Raw genomic sequence first — 11,031 nt, 5'->3', positions numbered from 1 at the left:
GCTGTGATGTTTGGGCAATGGGAGAAGATGAGGGCATCAAAATAGCCGAGCAACCACTAAGGAATGAAGACCTCATCCTCTTCACTGATGGAACTTCATTCATAAATTCTAGTGGGGAGAGGAAAGCGGGTTGGGCTGTGACTACAGAACATGATATCCAATGTGGGGGAAGATTTGAGGTACCCACGTCAGCACAGTGAGCTGAACTGAAAGCTTTGGTGGAAGCCTGTAAATTAGCAAAAGGCAAGACCACCATAATATACACAGACTCATGATACGCATTTGGAGTATACCATGACTTTGGAAGGTTATGGAGTAATAGGGATTTTTTAACCTCTGCTGGCACTCCGGTAAAGAATGCAGATCTGGTGTCTGAGCTGCTTGCGGCTCTCCAACTCCCAAAGCAGGTAGCTGTAGTCAAATGTAAGGGCCACAGCAGAGAGGACACTCCCGAGGCCAGGGGCAATAAGCTGGCAGACTGGACAGCACGTCAAGCTGCCCTGGGGCAATGGGAGGAGTGGGCTATAGAAAAACCTCTTCAGATTATTTCAGTTTGCACAGTGAACATACAGGCACTCCGGACGGAACAGCTCAGCGAGCTCCAGGCCCAGGCCCTAAGGATTGAGAAATGGACCTGGATGGAACGCAATGTGGGGCTGCAGAAGGATGGGACCTGGAGGTGCCAGCGTACAGGCAGACCCGCCTGTCCCAAGCAACTAATGCCCTACCTGGCACAGCAAATACACTCCAGAGGGCACCCAGGTGTTAGCCGAATGACTCGACGCTTTGCTCAGAGCTGGGTGGGCACAGGCTTCACACCCTTCGCAGCTGATGTGGTACAACGCTGTGGCGAGTGCCAAAAAGCCTCTGGAGCACCGCCGGTTCGGGCTCCTAATCTTCGACGTCCTGCACCCGAGGGGCCCTTTAGACACTGGCAAATAGACTATTGTTCACTGCCACCCTGTAAAGGGAAAACAGGTCTCCTAGTGATGGTGGACCAGTTTTCTAGATGGGTGGAGGCTGTCCCTGTCAAACGAGAGACTGCGCAGACAACTGCCAAATATCTCGTGACAGAAGTAATTCCCCGATGGGGACTCCCGTGTCGCATAGACTCAGACCAGGGCACACATTTTACTGGAAAAGTGTGTCAGGTGGTGGCAGACCTACTAGGGATCAAATGGGACCTGCATTGCCCTCATCACCCGCAGTCCTCCGGCATGGTGGAACGGGTGAACCGGACTTTGAAAGCTAAATTGACAAAGTACCACCTGGGAGGGATCCCCTGGGTGGATGCATTGCCCGCCGTACTGTGCAGCATCCGGGCTGGGACAAATCGAATAGTGGGGCTGAGCCCGTTTGAGGTGATCACGGGGCGTCCCATGAGACTGAGTGACTCTCCAGGACATGACAGAGTAGGCTTGAGTATACTAACTGATTCTCTGTTACAGTATTGCAAGTTGCTGACAGAGGCCACCCAAGGAGCCCGCGAGCAGGTCCTGGAGGCGTGGGGACCACCACCTGAAGGAGGGCACGACCTCATCCCAGGAGAGTGGGTGTGGATCAGGAAATTTCCTTCACAGGTTCTCCAGCCCAGGTGGGACGGACCCTACCAGATCCTGTTGACAACTGAGTCTGCGGTTCGAGTGGAAGGAAAAGATCGCTGGATCCACGCGTCACACTGCCGACGAGCCTCATCCCCATTTACAGACTCAGAATGAAATCATTTCTGTCAATAACGATAATTGTTGCTGTAGGACTATGTTCCGCAGGGATTAATGATCATCTCTCCCACAAAGGAGAACATGGAATTAATTCCTTTTTAGGCCTCTCCTATCTGACAGCTAAGAAAACCAACCAAAGTGCCTGCTGGGTGTGTGCCGCATTACCCAAATATGTACAGGAAGGACTTCCTATGGGGGCCATTCCTTGGCGTCTCGAGGAAGTCATAGGCATGATCATTTGGAGGGATAATTTAGGAGATTTTAATATGACAAACTATGGGGGTTGCCATAACACGACTTTAACCTACACAACATTACAATATCTACAGGAGCGAGGCTTAGAGCCCACGAGTTTCACAGGCTCTTACGCTCCTAAATATAACAGAAGCCATACACCACCATACCTGACTCTAAATAAGGAACGTGAGGGAAACATATGTTTTCAGCACACTAATGGTCTGCACTTGGTTGGATGGAGTCGTTGCAACCTTACCATCGCTGCAAATATATCCACCTCTACCTTCCAAATTCCAGGATGGGATCGGCACACCCCACAATTTGGTATAAGCTTCTTATTTTCAGAGGCATGGGGAGCGCCAAACGGAACATATTTCATTTGTGGAAAACGAGCCTACCCATGGTTGCCAGCCCAGTGGTCTGGCTCATGTTATTTAGGATATGTGGTTCCTCATATCCGTGTTCAAACCCACAGCCCCTTCGGACCTAACCACAGACCACAAAGAAAATTGGCTGATTGGGAATATTATTTAGGTATAATATTTCCACAAGCCGGCATGAACTTTCTGAGTCGAGAGTTAATTCAAATGGCCTCGACTTTAGAAGAATTAGCAAATTCTACCTCATCTAGTCTGAAGGCTGTTAATGATGAGATGGTAGCCCTCAGAACAGTGGCCATGCAGAACCGACTAGCTTTAGATTATGTACTGGCGGCCCAAGGAGGAACTTGTGCAGTAATTGGCACTGAATGCTGCACATATATCCCTGATAATTCTGAGCACATCTCAGATCTGGCCCAACACATTTACAATGAGGGACAGAAATATCAGGACTATTATACTGAAAATTGGGGAATTGGGTCTTGGGTAAAGTCTGTGTTTGGGGCCTGGGGTGGAACCTTTTTACAGTGTTTATTTGTAGGAATAGTATTGTTTATATGTATAATTGTAATCATCACGTGCACAAAAACATGTATCACATCTTGCTATAACTGTGGAACGTACAATGTCATGGCAATACATACCTGTTCGCCAAGAAAGGAAAGATCTGCCCTGACATTGTATGTATAAAAATAGGCTACACTGACGTATGCCATATTTTATAAGGGGGGAATGAAGAAAGATGTGAAGACGGGGGTTTGAATTTAATCCTTTCTGTAGGGGGTTTAGATTTTCAAGTCACAAGCTGGGGTTTATGGCAGGAAAGGGGGGTTAACTGATAAGGATTGCAGATGCAAGCTAGGAACCCCCCTGGGTGTAATGTTAAACTGACCATTTGTCCAGAACATCGTAAACTGGCCAAATACCATGAACCCCCCTCTTTACCATCAGACCGAGTGACGTCAGAAACGGAGAAGAAAACACTATATAACCCAAAAGTTTGTAACAGTACGGGGAACAATACTTCGGTTTTGTTGTTTCTTGCGGGAAACAAGACTTCGGCTTTATTGTTCCTTGCATGCAATAAACTCATCTGTTTTACTTCATCTCGGGATCAAGAACCTTATTTCTTCTGTTACAACAATACTTAGAAGACAAAGATACTGTATCAATTTATGTTGCATTAGCCTGATTATGATTAAAAAAACACATATAATTAAACACGCGTTTACGATTTAAATCAAAACACGATTTAAATCAATATAAATGTTTATATTGTAACGCATACTGTCCAGCCTCCATTTCTCTATAAAAATTTACTCTATTACACACACACACACAATAGAAGCAGGAAGCAGAAGCAGTGACCGTTGTCAGAAGGGAAGAAGGTGACTATTCATTGTTATCAAAAATGACTTAGAATCGATCATGTTGTGATATTTTGAAATATAAAAGTCAATTGATTGTCCATAATATTGCTATTCTATTTTTTCGAAGAAATGTTTGTTAAAAGAAGAGTCCAGCACCAGCTGGATTTGAACACACAACCTGTGAGTTGGCAATCGCGCACGTAGACCAGTAGGCTACAAGGGAAGTCGCATGAAGATGGAGGCGAAACAGCCCTACACAGCCCTGTCGCAGTACACGAATATAATCATATCGTTATTAAATTCTTTAGATACGCGATTCCATATTATATTAGCAGAAAAGCTTAAAACTACCACTTTTTCACACGCTATTTCACATGCTAGTTAAATACTTCGATGCTTAAAATAGTTAGGGAGAAATGGAATACCGGTGTGTATTTTTCCTTTAAAGTACCGATTCCTGGAATCTGACTGGCTGACACCCTTCTGAAGTGGTTCCATAAAATCTGGTATACGGAAAAGAAAGCGTTGATAAAAAAGCCTGGATTCTCATGTATCTCATACAAGTATCTTTTAAAATAGTCTTTGCTGTGCTCTTGAGGATCCTTGTGATATTTTGAGCTCTAGTTGAATGATAAGTGTCGCATTTTAAATCATTTTCGTAGTTAAAAATTATGAAACGCCCTGTTAAAAGCAAGGGAGTTTTTATGCCCGTTGAACTAAAACAAAATGCCTGACAAAGTATGGCTTGGACAGATTCCAAGTGCTTGTACAAATGTGCTAAAGAAATTATACTTTGAGTATACAGCTTGTCCAAAGTCATTCATTATTAATACTATTAGTAATATCTTCGGTAAAGGCTTTGATGCATAAATATTTCTGATAAAGGTAGGTTGTGTACTTCTGTCCAACTGAGCAATCTTGCTTTCATAAAATATACCAACATTTTAATGACTAATGATTAACATGCTGTAATACACAGTTCAAAATTAAAAGCTCAAATGCTGTACATGAGAGGTTAAGCTCCCCCTGGCGGTTTTACAAGGTGACGCCGGATAGTTTCCAGCATGACGTCAAATGACGCGATTAACCGCGTGATACCGCGTGATACCACGACACACCGACCGGGGTATGCCGCGAAATACCCCACCCATTTTGAATGGCTGCATCTGTATACAGTACAGTTTGCATACAGTACTGTGTTTATGTTCCTAAACTGATCTCTTTTATGAGCAGGTGAAAGGCATGGTGAATAGGAGATTTTCAAAAATTACTGTGCTTTGCATGATTGGAAACAAATGCGTGATTGCGAAATGCTGTGGTGTTACTTTTACAAAGATGGTCGATGAAAAAAAGAATGTGGACCAGGGCAATACTTTGAGTTTACAGCTTGTCCAAGGTCATTCATTATTAATACTATTAGTAATATCTTCGGTAAAGACTTTGATGGCGACAGCTCAAACATGAGAGGATGAGCTTTATTAGCTCCACCTTGTGGAAATTCCGGATACTATTATTTTAATTGCGGTACTATAGGAGAATTTACGGTAAGTCGTGGTAGACTGAGTAAAGCGCACCGCAAAATATTGCGGTATCGCCCGCTTGTTTTGAATGGCTGCATCTGTAAACCACAGCTTAAAGAAGAGCACCATCTCAGTGCCATACTAATGTAAATGAAGTAATACTAAGACATGTTCTTATGGATTTGTCTTACCTTGAGATATGTAATTGGATTTCAGGATTAACTTCCACATTCAATGTACTGGTGATTCTTTGCCTGGTCAGTACCTGGGTGGGAGACCTCCAGCGAACAATTAAGCTTGCTGCTGGAAGTGGTGTTAAGAGACTCTTAGGATCTTCCAGAGGTGTCTGTCCAATAGCACTAGTTGCCTTAGAGCTGGCTCAAACATTGCTCAAGAGTCTACCTTTCACAGATGCGCAAAGATGAATGATGGGGGTGCACGCTTCAAGGAGCCTTCCAACTGTAGGGACCGATTAGAGACAATACGTAGCATGTGTTCGTTTCCATATACGCCCCGTGTCTCAACGGTAGGACAGAGTCAAATACTGCCTCGACACGTAACAGCGTTATATTAAACCGCAGGACTTGAGGGCTGTTTTGTTTGAATGTTCAAGGCATTGGTAAGAGCGTAGGTCAAGGGCCATTGGTGCATCTCCTGTAACTGGACTAAAAATGCTATTCAAAGTGCAGTGACTGAAATCGTCGTCCACATGTCTCCGTTGTTGATTGCTTTCTGTCTAAGAACGTTCTGTTTTCATGTCCGAACGGGGAGACTTTATCATTCCAACTTGAAGCCACCCTTAAGTCCTCTGAGGTGTGTGTGTGTGTGCTTGCACGTATGGCGTAAAAGGTTTCTTAAACGGAGAGCGAACTTGAAAAAAGTTGCCTCCGCCACCGCCGCCGCCTCGCACTCCCTGTTCGATTGTAGCAAGAAGGCAGCGGCCGCGGCGCTCGCTGTAGTCGTGGCCGAGTGGTTAAGGTGACGGACTTGAAATCCGTTGGGGTCTCCCCGCGCAGGTTTAAATCCTACCGACTACGGTGTCCTTTGCATTTGGTTGCGTGTGTGCGTGTAAAAGGACCAGTGCCGTTTCGTTTTCGCTGGGACCTTTAACACTCTAAATCGCCTGGACCCGCAGCCTGTGAAATCGATTCTTCAGCATCCACGAAGGACGCTTTGCAGCTGGACACAGATAACGATGCTTTTCTGTAACGAGCTTTCCAGCTGAATTTTCTCGGCAGCTCCGTACTGAACCTGTTCTCCATTGCAACATAGCGGAGGCTCGTCACGTCTATAGCAAGGCTGTGTAGGACCGCATACGCCACAGTGACTTGTACACAGACCACATGAAAGGCAAGCAAAATACCCTTTTAAAATTCCAAAGACTCACAAGGTCAGAGGAACAGCGATGACCTGAACAGATCTGTTACAGAAGTCTAGGTTGACCTTTTTAGAGCTGTAATTGCATTTTTGTTTAATAGAAGATCAAATCTACTCGCATGTACCAGCACCTTACAGTTTATTGATGTTAATTCTGTTTAAGTAATAAGATTGCTAACGATGTTGGACTTTAGTCGGTGTTTTTTAGAACAAATTGCTTACACTTCTGTAAGGAATACGCAGTACGTGCCTTTGTCAGTCATTGCTCACCATACCTGTAACTTTCTTATCTAACTCACTTCCTCAAATGGTGAAGGTCCACAAACATAAATGAAAAAAAAACCCTTGTTGTAGATGAGGTGCACAAAAAAGCAGCCCCTGATAGTGTATAACACATTTATACTATTGCAGAGACACATGTAACATATATATATATACTGTATATATATATGAAACAGAAATAGAAACAGAAACAGGAATCGCTTACTCACCTGGAGAATCTCTGTAGGAATATCTAGCATTTATCAATGGAAATAAAAGCTGCTTTAATACAGTGCATGTTCAAACTGAAACCCTCAGCTGCTGTTCTTGTTTGTTTTGGGACAAATTGCAACTGAGCATCGCATGAGCCGTTACGTACCCTTATCTGTTAGGGAATTTCAAGGGAGGAGTTAGGTCAGAATGGGTAGGCTGCAAAACAACAAGTAAAGATTTATTCCAAGATGAAACGTTGTGGCGGTTTTCTTATCTTTTCAGCATGGACTCAACTTTTACGTGTTCCTTATATGCTATATATGTATATATTAGCACCAATGTCGTTCTTAAAAACTAACATGAAATTGTCAGGGACATTCAGCTATATACAAAGACGAGACAGACAAAGTAATAATTCTATATTAACGTGGCCTACATATTGACGCAATGATCGAACTAACTGACATGTTCTGATTCAGATCCCCTGCAGTTCATGCCAATTAGAACAATAGCAATGCTGAGTCCTCCCAACCCTACTGAGCACAAATTCAGCTGATTTCAATTGAGCTCGGAGCTGGAGATGATCTCCATACAGTTCTGTGTTAACTAGCCCACACTTGCGTGCTAATTTACGGGTTGTGGCAAATGCTTTTCTAAAGTTCATATACACGACGGCAACCTGTTACCGAGGAACCTGAGAGGTTTAAAAGCCTCACGAGCCAGGCAGGACTCGACCCTACAATCTTCTGATCCGAAATCAGACGCATTATCCATTACGCCACTGGCCCATAGAACATGCGCTTGCACTCCACCACAGAGAGCTCTACACTGCTACCAGTAGTACACTTCCCCATCTAAATTTTCACAGCAAGAAACTTGTGTTTCCTACTATTTTTATCAGGTTTAAAATATCATCTCCTTAAAACAGAAAAAGTGTTGATGTGTCGTGCTGAAATTCCGATTGATTTTGAATTCAAAGAAAAAAGGTTTTCTTCCAAAACACCGTGAAATTGTCACATCTTGCAGACAATAGGTGTATTCCATGTTGAAAAGAGAAGAAAGAAACCATGGAACCTTTTACAGGTGTGAGGCTTCTTCAGGTGTGAGAAGACCTCATGGCCGAAACGTTGTGGTTCCTTTCTTCTCTTTTCAGCATGCAATAAACCTATTACTTGTTCCTTTGCAGCCGAGGCATGCTGACATAGCTACCCAGCTGAACATCTTGCAGACTCTACTTCTCTCCTGTAGAAGTAAAGCAGGGCTTGCTGGGTGAGCTTTTGCTCCGGTATGTTAGGTCACGTGTCATGTTAAATCACTTCTTCTGAACACAACATTTGCTGGTGCTAGCTTTCCCCATGAAAAGAGACATTTCCCTTACAGTACATGACATATCGTTGTTTTTCTATCAATAAGTATAGAAATAAAACAAAAGAAAAAATGTTGTCGCCAAAGAATGCACAGCTCTGTCGCCTTGGGGAGGTGTCAAGGGCATTGAGCTCCTTGGACATGAGAAGTGCCAGATAAATGCCATTTCTCATCATTTCTCTTGGCGTCAGTTCTGCTATTAAATGGGAAAGAGGCAACGGGCTCAGAGAGCAGGTTAAGTGCACACCGAACGCAGATGTGTCCAAGTGTCTGTAAAAGTGCGGTGCTCCCTAGTGGCTTAAAGTGCCTGCCTAGTAAGCAGGCGATCCTGGGTCTGAATACCAGCTGTGCCTCTCTCCGTGTCTTGTTGTGCCAAATGTATCATTTCAGACAAACATGTACAGCTTGGTTCAGTTTAATGCAAGAATTCATTTCCTTTCTGGAATAACTTGTTTTTGAAGAAATCCATACATTTTGTGAAAGATGAAATCAATTTCTTGGTTGTCAGTGAAAAAATATTGCTGGCTACAAGAAGCGCAAACGACTGTTTTCTTTGACCATAAACCTGCAAATGTAGGGAGCACAAAAGGCTGTCAGTCTCTGTGGAGCAATCGGTTAGTGCATTTGGCTGTTAACTGAAAGGTTGGTGGTTCGAGCTCCTCTGGTATGCGTGTCTCAGTTTTTCCAATGTAAACATCATCACCATCGCTAAAGAAGATGGCGCAGAAGGCTCCACAGCCGAAACGTTGTGCTAATTTTTTTCTCTTTTCAGCATGGAGTAAACCTTTGCTTTATCCTTTGCAGCCTAAGCATGCTGACGCAGCTACCTTTCTCTTAACGCGCCTCAATCATTATTCACCAAAACGATCAGCAGAATAAGTCGCCTTTGTGGTGATGTCACTCCTCTGCTTCACAAATGTCCTTAGTGACGGGCCATTTCTTTCTGCCATTTTTCCGGAGCGGTTATTGATTGCTCCATCATTTCCCTCTTACTTTCCATCACTAGATTGAAAAAAAAAAACAGAAACAGGCTGACAGGACGACAAATCAAATTGCAAAAACTCATCAAAGCACTCGATAGAGTATTTGAATCCACAAGTAGCTACGAGCAACTTTGTCTTGGCTTGCATGAATGTCGGAAAATGTCAAAAAGAAAAAGATGGTGGCTTTTTCATATTCGTTCTTTTATTTTTAGCTCGTTGGCTCTTCTGTCCATTGTCCTCCTGCCTGGCTCTTGACCTGTGACTGTCTGAACGCACACAGTAGACTTTCATGCGGGGGATTTGTCCTGAGCCTCTGTGAAAGACCCACCCATCCCCATAAATAACTGCTCTAGAAACACATGATTGCAAAACTAAACCACAGCTTAAAGAGGAGCTTGTCATGACCGCCAGGCAGTTAAGACCAACTCTTAAGCGATCTAATCAGCACCAGCAGTGGGTGATTATTAACAAACGCTGCCGCACGAGTTAACCCACCTGCACACACTCCACCGTGCGGTACGCAGTGCTATTTTTACCAGCTTCCCGCTGGTATTGAGACTACTCCTTGAGAGCTCTACCTGGCGGTTTTTCCATTACCTCGTTTATTCTGGATATTGGACTCCCCTTCTGCCTTTTCGACTTTGGACCTCGCCTCTCACCTCGGACTGTTTGCCACCAGTGTTCTCCCTGGATTACGACTTACCTTACGCCTCTTGACCACGAAACAAAGCAAAGCAGAGCAAAACAAAATGAACAAACGAAAACCCTCACGTCCCGCACTTGCATATAACGCCGTTACGTGCCCAAGCGGTATTGTACGTCATCCTAGCACTGCACCCCGGGGCGTACGGTATATGGGAACGAGCACACACCACGAATCGTCTCGAATCACTCCCTACAGCTGTAAGGCACCTTGAAGCGTGCACCCCCAACATTCTTCTTTGCGCATCTGTGAAAGGTAAACTCTTGAGCAAACTCTGAACCAGCTCTAAGGAAACTAATCCGATTAGACGTTACTTTGACTCATCCTTTAAGGGACCCTTGTTAATTGGAGAAATCAATGATTTTGAATGAATTCTGTATGCGTTAAAAGACAGCTATACACAGAAAACATGCAGGACACTTCTCATGATGTTTCCCGAGCCGAAACACAGTGCGGTTTTCCAAGCCATCTGACAAAGCCCGCCCACTGAAAACTGCAGCAAATCGTGTAAAGACGTTCAACTTCGTAACTACTGCACGCACAGGAAGCAGAATAAATTCCTCTTTTCAAACTGTCAAAGGTTTGCTTTGCGAACACTGCAGGACATCGCACAATCTCTTTTGAACGGGGACAAACGATTTCTTATGGGGCACAGTAAGTACAGACGTTTAAAAAGCTCCACTCATGCCGATGATGCAGCATGAAGAAGCGCAACCTAACGTTTGCATTCCTAGCAAATTCCTTTTATTTTTTGATAAATAAAGACAGGTGTTCGCCCTCTTGTGGTCTTGCGGCGTCAGAGCAAGAGGCTCCTTCTCGCTGCCCTTCCGCTGTGTTGCAGGGCCCCGAGAGGGAACCCGGAGCGCGCAATTTGTGGGGGGGCGGGGGACCGCGTTCGCGC

General features: G+C 44.3%; 1 non-coding gene across 1 annotated transcript; it reads left to right on the top strand.

Moving 5' to 3' along the window:
* Positions 1 to 6,183: 6,183 nt before the first annotated feature.
* On the top strand, positions 6,184 to 6,265 carry trnas-uga (transfer RNA serine (anticodon UGA)). The gene has a single exon. It is a non-coding gene; the product is annotated as a tRNA-Ser (tRNA).
* The last annotated feature ends 4,766 nt before the right edge of the window (positions 6,266 to 11,031 follow it).

This window comes from Lepisosteus oculatus, unplaced genomic scaffold (assembly GCF_040954835.1).
Source record: "Lepisosteus oculatus isolate fLepOcu1 unplaced genomic scaffold, fLepOcu1.hap2 HAP2_SCAFFOLD_40, whole genome shotgun sequence".
Taxonomy (NCBI): domain Eukaryota; kingdom Metazoa; phylum Chordata; class Actinopteri; order Semionotiformes; family Lepisosteidae; genus Lepisosteus; species Lepisosteus oculatus.
This window is presented reverse-complemented; position numbering and strand designations above follow the sequence as displayed.